At 39.1% G+C, this 17,000-nt stretch overlaps 1 pseudogene; it reads right to left on the bottom strand.

Moving 5' to 3' along the window:
• Positions 1–16,110: 16,110 nt before the first annotated feature.
• On the bottom strand, positions 16,111–16,280 carry LOC122241408 (annotated as a pseudogene).
• Positions 16,281–17,000: the final 720 nt, after the last annotated feature.

Genomic DNA, 17,000 nt, shown 5'->3' with positions numbered 1-17,000 from the left:
ATGGATTTGCCATGTGTTTTAAAGACAGATTCATTGGGGCTTGCTTGTTTATTTGATGGGATGAGGGGTAAAAGGAAGAGACGATTCAAGGATGATCTTGTTAAACAGACTTAAAAAAATCAGCAAAAGTACCCCTAACGTTCCCAAACTAATGGGAAACAGGAGGCTGGACTTGAAGAACTTCCAGTGAAGTGATATTTGGATTGCAATAGGTATATGCATTTCTATGAGACATTAATGCCCCACAAAGTTGGTCTGTGGTCTGCTGAGGACCCACAGATAAAGCTCTGAGCAGTACAGCCAATTCTGAAAGGCAGCTGGGGAGAGCTCCTACTGGAAACTCCGCTGTGGTTCTCCACCCTGGGGGAGCTTGGCTGCATAAGCCACAGTCAGGCTGCTTCCAGTCTAAAATGTCTGTGCTGTAAAACCCTGCTGGGTCTATTCCCGGGATTTTGGATGTAGAAGCCATACGCAATAAGTAAGTTACGGTAATAAAGATACTTGGGCTGTTTTTTATTGTTTCACTCCTACACTTAATTCTAGATTCAAAAAAAAATTGCTTGTTTTGGTTTAGTATTTATAGTCCTTCTGAAGTGATAGCATGTATAGTTCTTTTTGCTTGAATATTCTGTCTACCCTTTGCCCCGAGACAAAACTATACCTTTTCTTTTCTTTTTCTAACATTTATTTTTGAGAGACAGAGAGAGACAGAGCAGGAGCAGGGGAGGGGCAGAGAGAGAAGGAGACACAGAATCCAAAGCAGGCTCCAGGCTCTGAGCTGTCAGCACAGAGCCCGATGTGGGGCTTGACCTGAGATCATGACCTGAGCCGAAGCTGGACGCTTAACCGACTGAGCCACCCAGGTGCCCAAAACTTTCTTTAGAGGTACATAAGCCCTAGTTGGAATGCTTCCCTTTATTCTAATAAGCTATTTTTTTTTTCTTGTAGGATCAACTCCCCTGCGTGGAAAATACATTAATATTACCTATACCTATGGTATTCTGATTTAAGGGCTGAAATAAATTCACTCTGTTTTTCCCCCTAACATCTATTTGTCATTACTGAGCATGTGGTATGGGTCACATACTGCATTGTGGTAAGTGATTTTCACATATGATCTTATTTAATCCTCACAACAAGAAGTGGCTGGTGTGTTTATCCCATTTTGCAAATGAGTTAATTGAACCTTGGCATGTGGTAGAACACGGATTTCAGGCCAGTTCTGCCAGACTCCTTGGCCCCGGCTCTTCCTCAGCAAGAAAGGCTCTCCCAGCTGTTCCCAGTCGCCTCCTGCTGTGCACCCATCAGTCCGCCTTTTCTGCTACCTGCTGCTGGGGTCTTTCTGAATTTTTCAAATCATTCATAACTCTCCCCCACTCAAATTTTCTATCAAAGCTATCTCTCCTCAAACAAATATTAACACAATTTTAGCGTACACAAAACACCAGTGGCTTCTTGAGCCCTCTGGCACCATTTAGAAGAGGCTTTACGCTCCACCTGTGGCCTTTGAGAAAGGTTTGTTTCCCCAGCCACCTGTCCTTCCCTCTCTTTCTCACCTTATCCAAAATTCAGCAGAAGTCCACAGGGCACAGAGCTCAAAATGTATTATCTGGTTATTAGTTTTTAATTTTCCTTGGAAAGTCTGAAGTGTTCCTGCAGACGCTGGGTTACATCTGGCTGTTCTCCTTCCTGCCTTTGGCACCACACTGCTCTGGGCTGAGGCCAGCTCCTGGCAAGAACTCCTCCTTTTGTTTTTCAAGCACACATTACCAAGTGCTTTGCCCTGTTGGTTAGCAGGCTCCTTGGCTGGCTTGCTTTGTCTGCTTTTTGGTCTCTGGGTCACAGCAGGGCATGAGGGGGTCAGAGCAAAAGAACCAGAAAAACATTTATCTTGAGATCCACAGGTCCCTGAATGCACAAGCTTTCCTAAATAGCAGTGTTACATAAATATTTCCTTTATGTTCACATACCTGAATGTAGGAGAAAATATATTTTAAAGCAAAACAGACAGGAAGCTTTGCTGCCTTCTAAGGGGGTAGTGGGAAGTACAGGTGTCCCCTGCTGTTCACAAGTCTGCGTTACACCACTTTGCTTTTAGGAAAGACTTCCATTAGTACCTGTTTTTGCGAAGTGAAAGAAATCCTAAGAGGAATGTTGCTTTTTTTTTTTTTTAAGATGAAAAGCGAAAGCCTCGGTCAGCATTTGTTTTGCAGTGAGTGGTTACAGAGTCCGCGTGCACCCTAAGCAGCGAGTGGCTCTGCCAAGCTCCTTCTTTGGGAACCACACTCAGCATCCTAGCATCAAGCCACTCTAGCTCTGAATTGTGTCTGTGAGCACCTGTGATTTTTCTGAATTTATTCTGTGCATCTGTTAGCAAGATGTGTTCTAAGGTATGAGATTAGCCTAAGAGAGGTTATTTTTTGGGTCTGGGAATGCTCATAATATTTTTTCCCCTATAAATTAATGAAGATTACTTCTTTATACTGTTTGGGTTCATATCAAGGTGTTCATAGGAACACTATTTTTGGACAGCAGGGGAAACCTGTATTGTTTTCATTACTCTGGAAAGAAACCTCTCTCTCTTTCCTTTCCTCTCACAGACATTTACGAGCGAAGGAGAAATGAGAAATGGGGCACATCAGTGAACTTTGTGTGTATAGTAGAGGACTAGAGATGAGCTTGGGGTTGGAGGCTGGAGGGAGTTGCCTCGTTCTGCATGAAGCAATGAGATGATTATATATTTTGTTTTGCTTTGGAAGAGAGAGCCAGGCCATGTGGGGAGGAAGATCTAGGTTGGAGGAGCTGACATTTGAAGAGAATGTGTAAAGGGTAACTTGTAATTTCTCTTGTGATGTTCTCCCCTTCTATCTCCTCACACTTTTAGTATAATCTTACTGTGGGCTTCATTTTGTATCATGTTTGGTTTGATTTGCTTTGCTCTTTTGTGACAATCCAGGAAAGGAGGGCTGCTATATGTAAGTGAGATAGAGTACAGAGCAGGGGCACTATGTGTGGGATGGTGAGAAAATTCACGAACTTGACAAATGTAGGAGACATGGGAATATAAAAAGAGAGGTGACTACGAACAATGTAAGCCATCGTCTCCTCCACCAGAATTCCTGGCATGATTGGAAAGAATGTGAAGCCCTGACTAAACATGATGTTTGAACCAACTGCGCTTAAATCTCAACGGATGGGGTGCCTCAGCTGATACCTAGAGGCCATGAACCAATGAAACTGTTACTTTAAATGTATAATGCAGATTTCATTGATTCTTGTCCATATTTGTGATAGCAGAGTAATGGCCCCCCTGAAGATGCCTATATCCCAATACCTGGAACCTGTAGATATGTCAGGTAAGATGGCAAAGGAGATTTAAGGCTGCAGGTGCAATTAAGTTTGCTAATGAGCTTGCCTTAAAATAGGGAGATTATCCTGGATTCTCTGGGTGGACCCAATGTAATCACAAGGGTCCTTAAATATGGAGGAGGGAAGCAGAAATAAGTGTCATGGTGATGCTGAGAAGGAATCCACACCCTTTCTGGTTTTCAAAATGGCAAAAGGGAGGCATGAGCCAAGGAATGTGGGAAGCCTCTAGAAGATGGAAAAGCTGGGAAATGGATTATCCCCTGGAGCTTCCATAAAGCAACTCAGCCCTACCAACATTCTGATTTTAGCCCAGTGAGACTTGGATTGGATTTCTAACCTACCAAAAGGTGAGATAAATTTGTTGTTTTCAGCCACTAAGTTTGTTATGGTAGCAAAATATACCTATTTCAGTTATCTATTGCCACAGAATAAACCTCCTGAACATGTAGTAACTTAAACAACAATAATCATTTATTTTGCTTGTGAATCTGCAATTTGGCCAGGGTTCCATAGGGCAGTTTGTCTCACTTGGGTATCCCATCAAGTTGGTACCTCTTTTGAGGGGTGGAGAGTCTACTTTTGAAGATAGCTCACTCCCATGGCTGAATAAGTATTAGCTGTTAGCTGGCAGTTCACTCAGAGCTCAGCTGGGGCTGAGGGCTTAGGAACTCATTCCCTTCCCACATGTGTTGCCACACAAGCTGTTTGGGCTTCCTCACAGTGTGATGCAAGATCAAGCATTCCAAGGAAACAAGGGAGAAGAACAAGGCAGAAGTGCATGACATTTTTCATGATTTAGCTTGGGAAGTGACATAATTTCTCTTCTGCCATACTCTATTTGCCTGATGTGACTCAAGGGGAAAGGACACAGATTCACCTTGTGTCATGGTGTGGCAAGATTCTAGTAGTGCATGTGACATGGGAAGACATTAGGGAAGCCATCTCTGAGAGACACAATCTGCAGCACTCACTTAATGCGAGATCTCAGCCTTGTGTGCACTAGCTCCCAAGATTATTTCTGGAAGATTGCAGCATGTTTCCCATGTATGTTTAAAAATAAGATTTGTATTTACTATCTGATATATGCAGTTTTATTCTCCTTCTCTTGCTTCCAACCCTTGTTTCTCAGCAGGGCTATGCCTTCTGGATAACGGATGGTTTTTTTGGTATTCCCACTGTGCTATCACTCTTGAGGAGCCATATGCATATGTTAGGCTGTAACAAAAGAGGAATGTCAGCTTTTGGTCTCTCTGACTTTGGTGTTCCAAATGAAACACTGTTCTTTTTTTTAACAGCTTACTTGTTTTAAAAGTTTATTTATTTATTTTGAGACAGACAGAGACAGCACAAGTGGGGTAAGGGCAGAGAAAGAGAGAAGGAGACAGAGAATCCCAAGCTGATAACATGGAGCCTGCTGTGGGGCTCTAACTCAGGAAACCCTGACATCATGACCTGAGTTGAAACCAAGAGTCAGACACTTAACCAACTGAGCCACCCAGGTGCCCCTGAATCACTAGTCTTAACATAAATCTCCTCAGTCCCTTATGCAAATGGAATGTAGCAAGACAAGACCCAATTAAACTCAGAAGTAGTGTTAAGCTTGTACTCACAGTAACAGAATTCAGATTTAAATAGCCTTTGGAAACTTGCATTACTCAAGGTACATGATCCTATATAGTCTTAGCTGATTGGCGATTACAAAGATTAAAGTCTCTTCTGCCTTCTTTACCTCAATATCCTTATTTCTGTCTTTCCTATCTGGAAGCCTAAGTTTGATTGAGTTATAGATAAAATAGGTAAAATGACAGCTGTTACAATTTCTATCCTCTGCTTTTTTATGTTAAATATATGGACATCCCACTTTTTATAATTGCCCCCTTCTTTTGGGCCTTTTCCTTTTTCAAACAAGGGCTTACAAAATTTTTGCCTCAATCCCAAATGATTTCAGCCCCCATGACTGTAAGAGATGACTAATGAAAGGGTCCTCTAACCTGTAGTTAGTGCCGTCTAATAGATATTTTGCGATGATGAAAGGACTCTATGTGAGCGATCTGAAATGGTAGCCACTAGCCACATGTGGCTATTAGGTATTTGAAATGTGACTAATGTGACTGAGCAATTGAATTTTTCATTTAATTTTATTTCATTTAAAGGTAAATAGGTATATATGGTACTATATTGGATAGTATGACTAAACGATGGCATCCTAGTGAGAATTCCAGGTCCTCTGTTTCGGAAAGCTCCCTCAAGGCTAAGGTAGGAAGGTTGAAGAAATCAGAGCCCCAGTAAGATTTAGGAGCATGTAAGGCTTTTTATATATTGTTATAATTCTAGCTGTGCCACTGAGGAGTTCAACTAGACTCTGGTTTTATCCGAGTAGTTTTATTTTATAAGATTAGCTTCATTCACCAAAGACACAACAATGCCAATTATCTTGTGGCCATGCATATCATGGCTGCTTTTACTAGAAAGAACATCCCGATTCTTCTTGCAGAGCTCCCCAAATATTGCTCTAACATTGGCAAAGTCTGCCTCAGGCCAACATCACCTTTCTCCCAATTCTTCCACTATCATAAATAGCTCAGCAGAGTCCAAAAGAAGAGTTCCTCAGGGCTTAAAGCTGAGACAAATTTTTATTTTGGGTCAATTATAACTACCAACAAATCAGCTATTGCAACCATAATGCTGTGTTACAAATCATTTTAAAAAACGCAGTGGCTCGCAACACAAACACGTTGTCTGGGTTCAGCTGATCTAGGCTAAGGATAGCTGTGTTTGCCAGCAGGCTATAGGATAGTTCAGGTCTATTCTAGGTATTTCAGGACATTGTTTCTCATAGAGAGAAAGCTCAGCCTTGCAAACACATTGCAAATTTTTGCTCAGATTATATAGGCTAACATCCCATTGGACAAAACAAGTCACATAGCCAAGACAAGAGTCAAAAATAGATTCTCTCTCTCTCTCTCTCTCCCCGCCCCCACCCCCCCCCCCCCCGAAACAACATACACTTTTCTGGTAACAAAAATCAATGCTAACAATGATAACAAAATCAATGCTTTTAAAAAGCCCTTTTTATACCCAGAAAGGCAATGCTTTGACTCTTCTCTTTTTTAATTCCATCTTTGGGAAAGTTCTTTTAAATCACATTTTTTTTATGGCAGATATATCAGCAAATTTAGTTATCTGGAAACTAGTTTCCTAATTGTGCCTTCAATAACTTATTTGATAGTCTAAATGAGGTGTGATAGAGGAATTAGTCTCAGTGCATCCATTTTGTTACCTTTTCTCTTTTTCTTAAAGCCTTTGGTGTTCATTTATTTAAAAGCAAACCCACTAATTTAGCATCCAATCTCTCTAGAGCTATCCCACATGGAGCTCAATGGCATCCAAGATAATTTCAGCTTAGTCTAAACTGTTCAAAATTTTTAGAAAACAAATCTTCAGTATTAATGACATATTATTACTTTTAAAAAGTAGGTTAGAGAAAAAAGATAGAATGATATTATTTATATAAATAAATATTTGTGTTTACATGTGCTTAGAAGAGATCAGGAAGGCTAAGTTACCTCTGGGGAGAGGTGGCAATGTCTCATTTTCATCTCATGCTTTGGATACTATTGTGTTATTATTCAGCAAGCAAGTAGTATTTTTATGACAAATAGTGGTTAAAAATAAAAACCATATCATTATACTTCAAATATTTTGACAGGCTGTCATAGTTGGCAGGATAGAAAGAAGCTTCATATATTTACTATCTAAAAGTTTCTAATTTTGAGTTACCTTTTCAGAGAAGGAGACAAGGAGAGGTGGGTGCTTTTGAGGGGTCAGTTAAATTCGGTCAGGGTTCAGTAGGCAATTGCATTTTGTGTCGCTCTAGTTCCATTTTTTTCTTCAGTGTTTGATTTCTAAATATCTCATGCTCTAAAATGATCTGTCCTTGCAACCATTTTTACGCATTCCAGATTGAGCTCAGCTTACCTTTAAAGAGAAAGCACTTAGAGAAAAAGTGGCCAAGAGTTTCTGTTTTCTTAGGAAAGCTCTGTGGTCTCTGTAGCATCATTTTGTGTCATCTTAAAATGAATTGTAGCCAGGCAACAAACGTCATCTATCCTAACAGCAAAAGCGTCCTTTTGCATTTGTTCAAGCATTCCTGTTTTTACCTTAAAATAATTTCCATCCTTCAGTAGCAGCTCTCTAGCAGAATAAATGACAAAAACACAAATTTCCCAGGACAAGGCTCCTCCTGGGGCACTTTAACATGTGTCAACATTTCATAAATCAAATTCATGACCATTCATGGAAGTTGGTCCCCCTACTCTGGCCGTTTCTGGGTATCTAATGGTGAGGATAGAGGTCCGGCAGTTAGAGCAAACTGATTTTTGAGTTTGAAACCTGGCTGTTTCCATTACTATGTTGTATAACCTCTGGCAAGTCACAATTGCTTTACTATGCTTCTTTTGTAGATCTTCCTTATGTCATTACAGAATATATATGTGATTGAGTAAAAAGGGGCAAAGAATCCCTTGCTTTTGACACAAAAATCCCTTTAAAACTGGAATTAGAAGACAATAAATCATGTAACATTGTTTCAATTTTATTATAATGTACTTCAGGGAATGAATTTGATTTTCTAAAATATTTCAACAGGAATAGCATCATTTTTCACTTTCCAGGGTTCTAGCTATATTGAATTACACATCATCACATAATGTTACCGAACTTTATTTTCATATTATATATTATCCCTCTGAAATCAATATCTGGAACATTTAATTCCTGTAAATGGGAATCTGCTTATTAAAAATGCATAGAATGTAAAACAAACTGATGACTATTTCATCTATATTGTGCAATACCTTCCTCTGCCCTTCAACATATATGCACATTATTTTAATCACACTCTCCTAGAAATTGAAGATGGAAGAATATTGCCTCATTGAGTAGAACATTTCTCAGAAAAAATAATAAAATGCAAAGACAATATACAATATTTGGTGGATAAAGGCATGAAACTGACTTAAGCTCCACAAGTGAAATATTTTCTCTTCTGCCCATAGTTGCTGGTGAGTGACCAGAAAGATTTTGGGCTTTTGGTATGTTGGGGCAGTAAGTGGACTAAGAGTTCCTCAGGAAGCCATCAAGGGGGAGCTTCTGGGAAAAAGAGGACTGTATCACAAAGAGATTCTTTTTTTAAATTGTTAAAAATGTTTTTATTTTATTTTAATTTATTTTATTTTATTTATTTTGTGGGGGGAGGGGCAGAGAGAGAGAGGGAGACACAGAATCTGAAGCAGGCTCGTCTCTGACCTGTCAGCACAGAGCCCAACGCAGGGCTCAAACTCACCAATGGTGAGATCATGACCTGAGGTGAAGTCGGATGTTCAATTGACTGAGCCTTTCAGGCACTCTAAAACATTTTTATTTATTTTGAGAGAAAGAGAGTGAGGGGGTGCAAGAGAGTGTGTGAGTCAGGGAGGGGCAAAGAGAGGGAGAGAGAGAATCCCAAGCAGGTTCTGCACTGTCATTGCAGAGCCCCATGCGGGGCTTGAACTCATAAACCATGAGATCATGACCTAAGCCGAAATCAAGAATTGGACACTTAACCAACAGAGCCACCCAGGTGTCTCTTGCACAGGGATTCTTAAAAGCCACTGCTTTGGAGTTTAGTTCAAAGAATCACGGGTCCTAATATTTTGAATGTATATTATTCATTCTGCAAAGGACTCCGAAAGTTCTCACCTCCTTTAGAACTCAGTCGTAACTCAGGCTGGTAGCTGACATGCCAAATTTTAGTGGACATAATTAAAATGGATGAGAAATTATCACAGGTGTTAGGTCTAAATGCAATGCAACCAAAGCACCAACGCTGTCCATAAAGGACTCGAAAGAGGCTTGATATGGTGTGTTGATGCCTGCCAAATAGCATCTGTCCTCACAATGCCTGGCTGAAGAACTTGATGTCAAATTAAAAGTGTAGCTGAATTTTAGTCAAAGAAACAGATAGCCTTGTATACTGCATGTTATTTGTAATTATCAAAACCCACAGATTTATATTCTAATTAATTTTTGATCCTGAACATCTGCTTTGGCAAGAAACCGAGGAACATGTCTTAAGATCTTAAAACTCTTTTCAATTTAACAACCCTTGGGAAAAAAAAAATCAAGTTCATGACATAATTTATTTTTATTGTTATGAAACCCAGCGTTCATTTCTCTTAGAAAGGAAACTATAGAAAGCTGCTAATTTTCTTAAGGAAGGTGTTGCTGGCTTTGGCTACTATATGTATCAGTGCTTTGTCTCTGTTCATATGCTGCTGCAATGGAAACCTTCAATTAGTAACTCAACCACATTGGGCTCCTTCTCACTCACCTTCTGTCTCTGGTAGCCACACCTCTCATCCTCCCACGAGCAAGGGTGAGGTATTAGTGCTTTAGCATTGCTACCTCCATGCCCCCTCACCCCCAGATACTTCTGAATTTCCATCTAGCTCCAGTCTTGTGAGAATTCATCACACTAGTGGGACCTTGCCAACTGGTATGACGCTTGCTCACTCCTCTCCCTAATGGCGGTACTCTGTGTTGTTTGTTTTGTTTTTTGCCATCTATAAAATAAAGACAACAACAGTGCTTATCTCATAAGGTTGCCAGGAATATTAAGTTCATATAAGTGCAAGGCACAGACCATGGTACATGGTAAACACTCAGGAAGTTATTACAATTATGAAGGTGGGCGTTAGCATTTGATTCTGAGAAAGAACCATCTGTTGGGTCAGAGTGCTACAGGGTGTTCTGCATTTACAGCTGCTTTTCTGAATTCTTTTTACTACTTCAGTCACTGTACCTTCTAAAATTTATAATCTTCTCAAAAAAGGATTATGTCAAAATGAGCAGTTAGACAACAAACAATGAGTGAGGTTAATTGTCTTACATGACATATGGAATAAAAAAAGTTTTCAGTGTGTATTTACCAATCAAGAATGTTCTCACTGGAAAACAAACAGATAAACATAACCTATGTGACTACAAATGTCACACTTTCTTGCAGATATTTTATTCTGCAAATAAAGGGGTTCCTCTTTATTTCTATCCCTACCCATGGGTGAACCCCTGGTATATCAGTGCTAACCTAGGCCAGGCTTGGTTCCTGATCTACCTGAAGACCACTGTCCTTTGGGACTCTGGTGAGAATCCAACATGCTTTTTGAACCCATGAGTTAGGACAGGGAACAAGTGTATCATTAATTTATTCCCTGTGTTTCTCTTTGAAAAGATACATTTTTATGACCTAAATAAATTCTAGAAACTTATCCATTAAGAATTAGATGTTAAATCTTAAGAAAATACATATTTTTTCCCAAGCACATCAGTTCCCAAAGTTGTTATTTCAAAAAGAGATCATATCTTTTACATGGGTGACAATAAAGACATACTTTTCCTTTTCAATGAAGAGGAGTTATTTTTTTCTAGGTTACTTCTGTAGTGATGCCAAACTAGGAAAAAAAACCTAAATGATCAAAACAACTGACCTTTCCCCTAGTAATGTTTATGTTGACCAATGTAAGATTTGATAAAATAGATAGCAATAAGTCTATATTAAACTCTAATAAATGTTTAAAATACATTGGCTCACAATCTTGCCTAGGTTAAGTGTACTGAATGTTCCTTAATATTTTATTGGTTATCAAGATGCTATAGTGACTAAAAGTAACTTTTTGTGAAATTCAATCTTACTTTTAAAGATTTAGACATAGAAATCTTAAATATGCTCTTGTGAGGGTATATTTGAGAAATGTCCTTAATTTTTGCAAAAGTTCCCTATTCAACTTTTTTAGTCATTTACACTCCACCTAAAAGCAGAGTGGATCATATTCTGGTTAATTGTGGTTTTAGTTAACAGAATTTTTAAAAATTAGGAATAAAAACAACAACAACCAAATACCTATGTTGTGCTCTCCCTGGCAGCAACTTTAGTAAGGCAGTATTATATAAACGATGCTTACAGATTTATCCTTATACATGTATGATTCTGTTAAGCAGTCATTTTTTAAAAATTGTGTGAGAAACAAAATATAATAAATTATTATCTTAATACTATTATAAACATAGTGAATGTTTATATGTAAGAGAGAAAAAATCCAAATCTTTGCAAATTCACAATAACTTTATGGTATGTTTTTTCCCCCATATCTGAAAATGTTAGGGATCCCCTTCAGTTCTTGGTGATTCTTTTTTTTTTTTAAATTTTTTTTTAACGTTTATTTATTTTTGAGACAGAGAGAGACAGAGCATGAATGGGGGAGGGTCAGAGAGAGAGGGAGACACAGAATCCGAAGTAGGCTCCGGGCTCCCAGCTGTCAGCACAGGGGCCCAATGCGGGGCTCGAACTCACGGACCGCGAGATCGTGACCTGAGCCGAAGTCGGCGCTCAACCGACTGAGCCACCCAGGCGCCCCTCTTGGTGATTCTTTAAATACACAAAGAAATTGTGGTTTATATATACCATGGAATACTACTTGGCAATGAGAAAGAATGAAATATGGCCTTTTGTTGCAACGTGGATGGAACTGGAGAGTGTTGTGCTAAGTGAAATAAGTCATACAGAGAAAGACAGATACCATGTTTTCACTCTTATGTGGATCCTGAGAAACTCAACAGAATACCATGGGGGAGGGGAAGGGAAAAAAAAATTTAGAGAGGGAGGGAGCCAAACCATAAGAGGCTCTTAAAAACTGAGAATAAACTGAGGGTTGATGGGGGGTGGGAGGGAGGGGAAAGTGGGTGATGGGCATTGAGGAGGCACCTGTTGGGGTGAGCACTGGGTGTTGTATGGAAACCAATTTGACAATAAATTTCATATTAAAAAATTAGTTTAAAGCTATGAAGAATAATTTTTTTAAGATTTCTTTACTCTCCATTTTCATTCTGAAAATTAAAAAAATGGATTTCCCTTTGGGGTTGGAAATTCCACAAACAATATCCTCGGAAGACTTATTGTATATTCAAAGATAAGTGGAGAGGGAAATACAAATCAAAACCACACTCAGATATCACCTCACGCCAGTCAGAGTGGCCAAAATGAACAAATCAGGAGACTATAGATGCTGGAGAGGATGTGGAGAAACGGGAACCCTCTTGCACTGTTGGTGGGAATGCAAATTGGTGCAGCCGCTCTGGAAAGCAGTGTGGAGGTTCCTCAGAAAATTAAAAATAGACCTACCCTATGACCCAGCAATAGCACTGCTAGGAATTTACCCAAGGGATACAGGAGTACTGATGTATAGGGGCACTTGTACCCCAGTGTTTATAGCAGCACTCTCAACAATAGACAAATTATGGAAAGAGCCTAAATGTCCATCAACTGATGAATGGATAAAGAAATTGTGGTTTATATACACAATGGAATACTACGTGGCAATGAGAAAGAAGAAATATGGCCTTTTGTAGCAACGTGGATGGAACTGGAGAGTGTGATGCTAAGTGAAATAAGCCATACAGAGAAAGACAGATACCATATGGTTTCACTCTTATGTGGATCCTGAGAAACGTAATAGAAACCCATGGGGGAGGGGAAGGAAAAAAAAAAAAAGGAGGTTAGAGTGGGAGAGAGCCAAAGCATAAGAGACTGTTAAAAACTGAGAACAAACTGAGGGTTGATGGGGGGTGGGAGGGAGGGGAGGGTGGGTGATGGGTATTGAGGAAGGCACCTTTTGGGATGAGCACTGGGTGTTGTATGGAAACCAATTTGACAGTAAATTTCATATATTAAAAATAAATAAATAAATAAATAAATAATAATTAAAAAAAAAAAGATAAGTGGAGAAAAATATAACCATAATGAATAAACCCAAACTCCAACATCAGACCATGTTAGGGGCCTACAGGGTCAAAACTGCAAATGCTAAACCTCCAAAGGCCAAAAGATTTATTAAACAACAGTATTTTCTTTGTTTTGTTAGTTACTTTATTGAGAATAACCATTCTTTGACATTTACATTTCAACAAAGTTTTCTTGGAGGGGTTTACCCTTGAATAAACTTGTCAAAGTCCTACCCTTCATACAACTTTCAGAAGCACTAAAATAATAGCTGTTTTACATTTTACTTGTCTTTCTTTCTTAATCAGGAATGACGACTTGGTACAGAGGAAAAAGCCCAGCAGACTGGGAGGCGGTGAACTCAGTGGTTTAGTTCCTGCCTTGGCCTGGATTGAGTCCCTTGACTTTGAAATGCTGAAGTAATTTGTAAAATGAAGTTCTTACAGGGACATAATCTCTAATGCCCCATTTTTTAAAATATCTTTTTTTAATCTAAATCCATTTACACACTAATGGATTGCAGAATAGGAAGCAGATGACCTTAAAATAAATGCTTTAAAAATCACTTTCTATTTTTTTCTCACTGACTTTATTTCTCAGAGCATTTGTGAACCTGAAAGCGTTGCTTAATGAGCCATAAATAAAATTCAAACCACAAAATTTTGAGTTGCTTATAAACAAAATATCCACAACGACCAAGATGTTTCAAAATACTTTCCTTACTTTCATAAAAACTACCAATTTACAGAACCATATGCTAAGTAATGTAACTAAATCCCTATAAAACTGTGAAGCTTTCTAAGACCAGCCCAGGAACCACAGAAGAGGAATAAACATGATCTTTTAGAAAAAAAAATCAATTATTAAGTACAATCATGACAATATCCAGAAAGGAAATATATTTTGTTTTTAAAAATTTTTTGTAATGTTTATTTTTGAGAGAAAGAGAGACAGAGCACAAGTGGGGAAGGAGCAGAGAGGGAGGGAGACATAGAATCTGAAGCAGGCTCCAGGCTCTGAGCTAACAGCACAGAACTTAACGTGGGGGTTAAACTCACTAGCCGTGAGATCATGACCTGAGCTGAAGTCAGACACTTAACCAACTGAGCTGTCCAGGTGCCCCAGAAATATATTTTCAATGCTACACAATTTAAACATTTCAAGGCTTTTCCACAGAAGACAAAGTAAGGCTGATGGTACAACCTGGTTCTGAAGTACATGTATTAATACAGATAGGTGAAATACCGAATTAAAGTGGCCAAGTGGTGTCTTCCTAATGACCACCAAGCTAACTTCTAATTGGAGTGTGTGTGTGTGTGTGTGTGTGTGTGTTTGCAGGGGAGGGAGTTGTTTGTTTTTCAGTGCCAATCTAATCAATGCCTTGACTTATCTCCTTCTTGAACCAGGCTCTCCCAGGAAACATGTCGGGCACCTACCTCTGATACTCTTTTTACTTTCTAAACAAGTACCTACCTCTATTATAACATCTCTAAATTCCTTGGTGACAGGAATTACATCTCAATTTTAATGACAAATAGAACCAACTTGACAATAAATTATATCATATTAAAAAAACATGACAAATAGAACCTTTGTTAACCAGACAAGGAGATCAAATAGGACTCAGTGAGAAACCCACTGTAAGGAATAGCCAATTTGTTGTGTTATTCAGAAAAATCTGTCAGGGGACTCAGTGCATTTCTCAAATAAGAAACCAGGGACAGTGGGTTGCCTCACTGAGCAGGACCACAAATGTGATTGCCATGCAGCCATCACATTTAAGTGCACATAACCATCCTGGCCCAGTGTGGAGCTCTGGTGTTAGGATGGAACAGTTAGTTGGTCCTTCACAATTGCCTTCAAGGCACAGTTTGCTTCCCTCGGCTGACTGATTCTTTGTTTACTCATTTCTATGAATCCTTTGATCATGAATATGATGACTCTATGTAAACTTTGAAAATGGGCATGTAATTGTCAACTAATTTCATAATATGCTCATTTCCATTCAATACGTTCAATCTGATTTCATCCAGGGCAATTTTTAGAATCTCTCACATCTGAGTCACTCAGTTAAGGCAATATCTGTTATGAAAGCAATGCATGGAACACCACCAGCAGCACTAATTGCTCAATATTATGAAGCCCTTACTGTATTCAACATGCACCATACAAAGTAATTTATGTGCATTATCTCATCTAATCTTTGTAATAACCCCATGTATTAGGAGTCACTATACCTGATTTTGTAGATTACAAAACAGAGGCCCAGAGATCTTAAGTAATTCCCCACAGTTAACTCAGATTAAGTAATCATTGTTGTGAAGATTTCTCATCTCTTGATCGAAGAGATGGACAAGTCTTCCTGAAAAGTGTTAATGGCAATAAAAGCCTGCTATACAACATTGGTTTTACTTATGTTCCCATTTATTTCATGGTTTCGTGGTTTCTCAGCATTAAATGAAAACCTGTAACGTGGATGATATTCTTGTCTCTTGATCCTAGGTTATTCAACATTGACCTTGATTGTGAAATAGTTTGACTATTTTATTATGTGTGGGATCGGGCAATGTGGGGAACGTCTATAGAACAAAAATATCACCTGGTTTCTGTTCATAGTTGAAAAGACAAACACATAGGAAACAGTGGACAATCTGTTTGATAGCACGGAACTGATCGCTCTATGTGTGAATCCTAATGTAAGGCTGAGGCACTTGGCAAGTTTTAATAAAGGAAGTAGTGCAACATAATCACCATAGTAACCATCATATATTGAGCACCTACTGCATGTCAGATGCTATGATAGGTGGGTTTTTTTTTCATAATTGAAGTCTTTTTATTTTATGTACAGTGAGTTAGCATTAAGGTAGGTATCTTGGATATCTGCCGTTAATGTAGGGAACTTGTATGCCCCATTCAAGGAGGCTTACTTAATCCATCTTAATGGAGCCTATGTTCTTGGTGCACTGATGGAAACACTGGTGGTACAAATTGAGGCTATATTTCTGGATCAGTCCATGCCAGTTTGAGTTGGCCTGGCAAGAAGGAGAGCCTGGCCAAATTTACTCCGATGGCTCCAGGAGAATTGCTGGTGACTCATCTTACTTTCAGGGATGCAATGAGGCAAAAAGTGTGATAGGTATTTTATATGCACAGTCTTCTCACCAGCCTTGACAGGTACATACCATTTTTCACATTAACCAGTGAGACTAAGAAAGTTTAAATCATTTGCCTAAGGTAATACAACTAGTGAGACGCAGGGCTGGGATTTGAATGTTGCTCTGTCCCACTCCATAATATGTTAGGTTTTTGAAATATGTAAACAAAAGTGTGGCAAAGATAACTTTTTATTCCCGGTGTCCATTTTCTCCTTCTTTAGGAATAGAGAGAAACTTCAAATTGTAGTTGAGCACATGGATACCAGTTAAATTCTACTTTCCATCATCTCTTTGCAATAAAATGTGGCCATGTGCCTGTAGTTTAGTCAGTGGGACATGAGCTAAGGGAGGTGTGTAATTTCTTAAAAGAATAACTACACAACCTTCATTTCCCCTGCATCCCTTCCCTCAGCTGGAATGTGGATGGGATGGTGGGAGCTAGGGAAGCCATCTCAAGTCCTGAGATGAAAACTGCATGTGGAGAATGGGGGGAGGAAGAGAGGTTCCCAGCACCACTGGCCTTGCAATATCAGCCCTGGAATCATTATGTTTTGTCTTATGTAAGAAAGAAGTGGCTTTTGGGGCACCTGGGTGGCTCAGTCGGTTGAGTGTCTGACTTCTGCTCAGGTTGTGATCTTCCAGTTTGTGGGTTTGAGTCCTGC

This window comes from Panthera tigris, chromosome C1 (assembly GCF_018350195.1).
Source record: "Panthera tigris isolate Pti1 chromosome C1, P.tigris_Pti1_mat1.1, whole genome shotgun sequence".
In the NCBI taxonomy this organism is placed as follows: Eukaryota; Metazoa; Chordata; class Mammalia; order Carnivora; family Felidae; genus Panthera; species Panthera tigris.
This window is presented reverse-complemented; position numbering and strand designations above follow the sequence as displayed.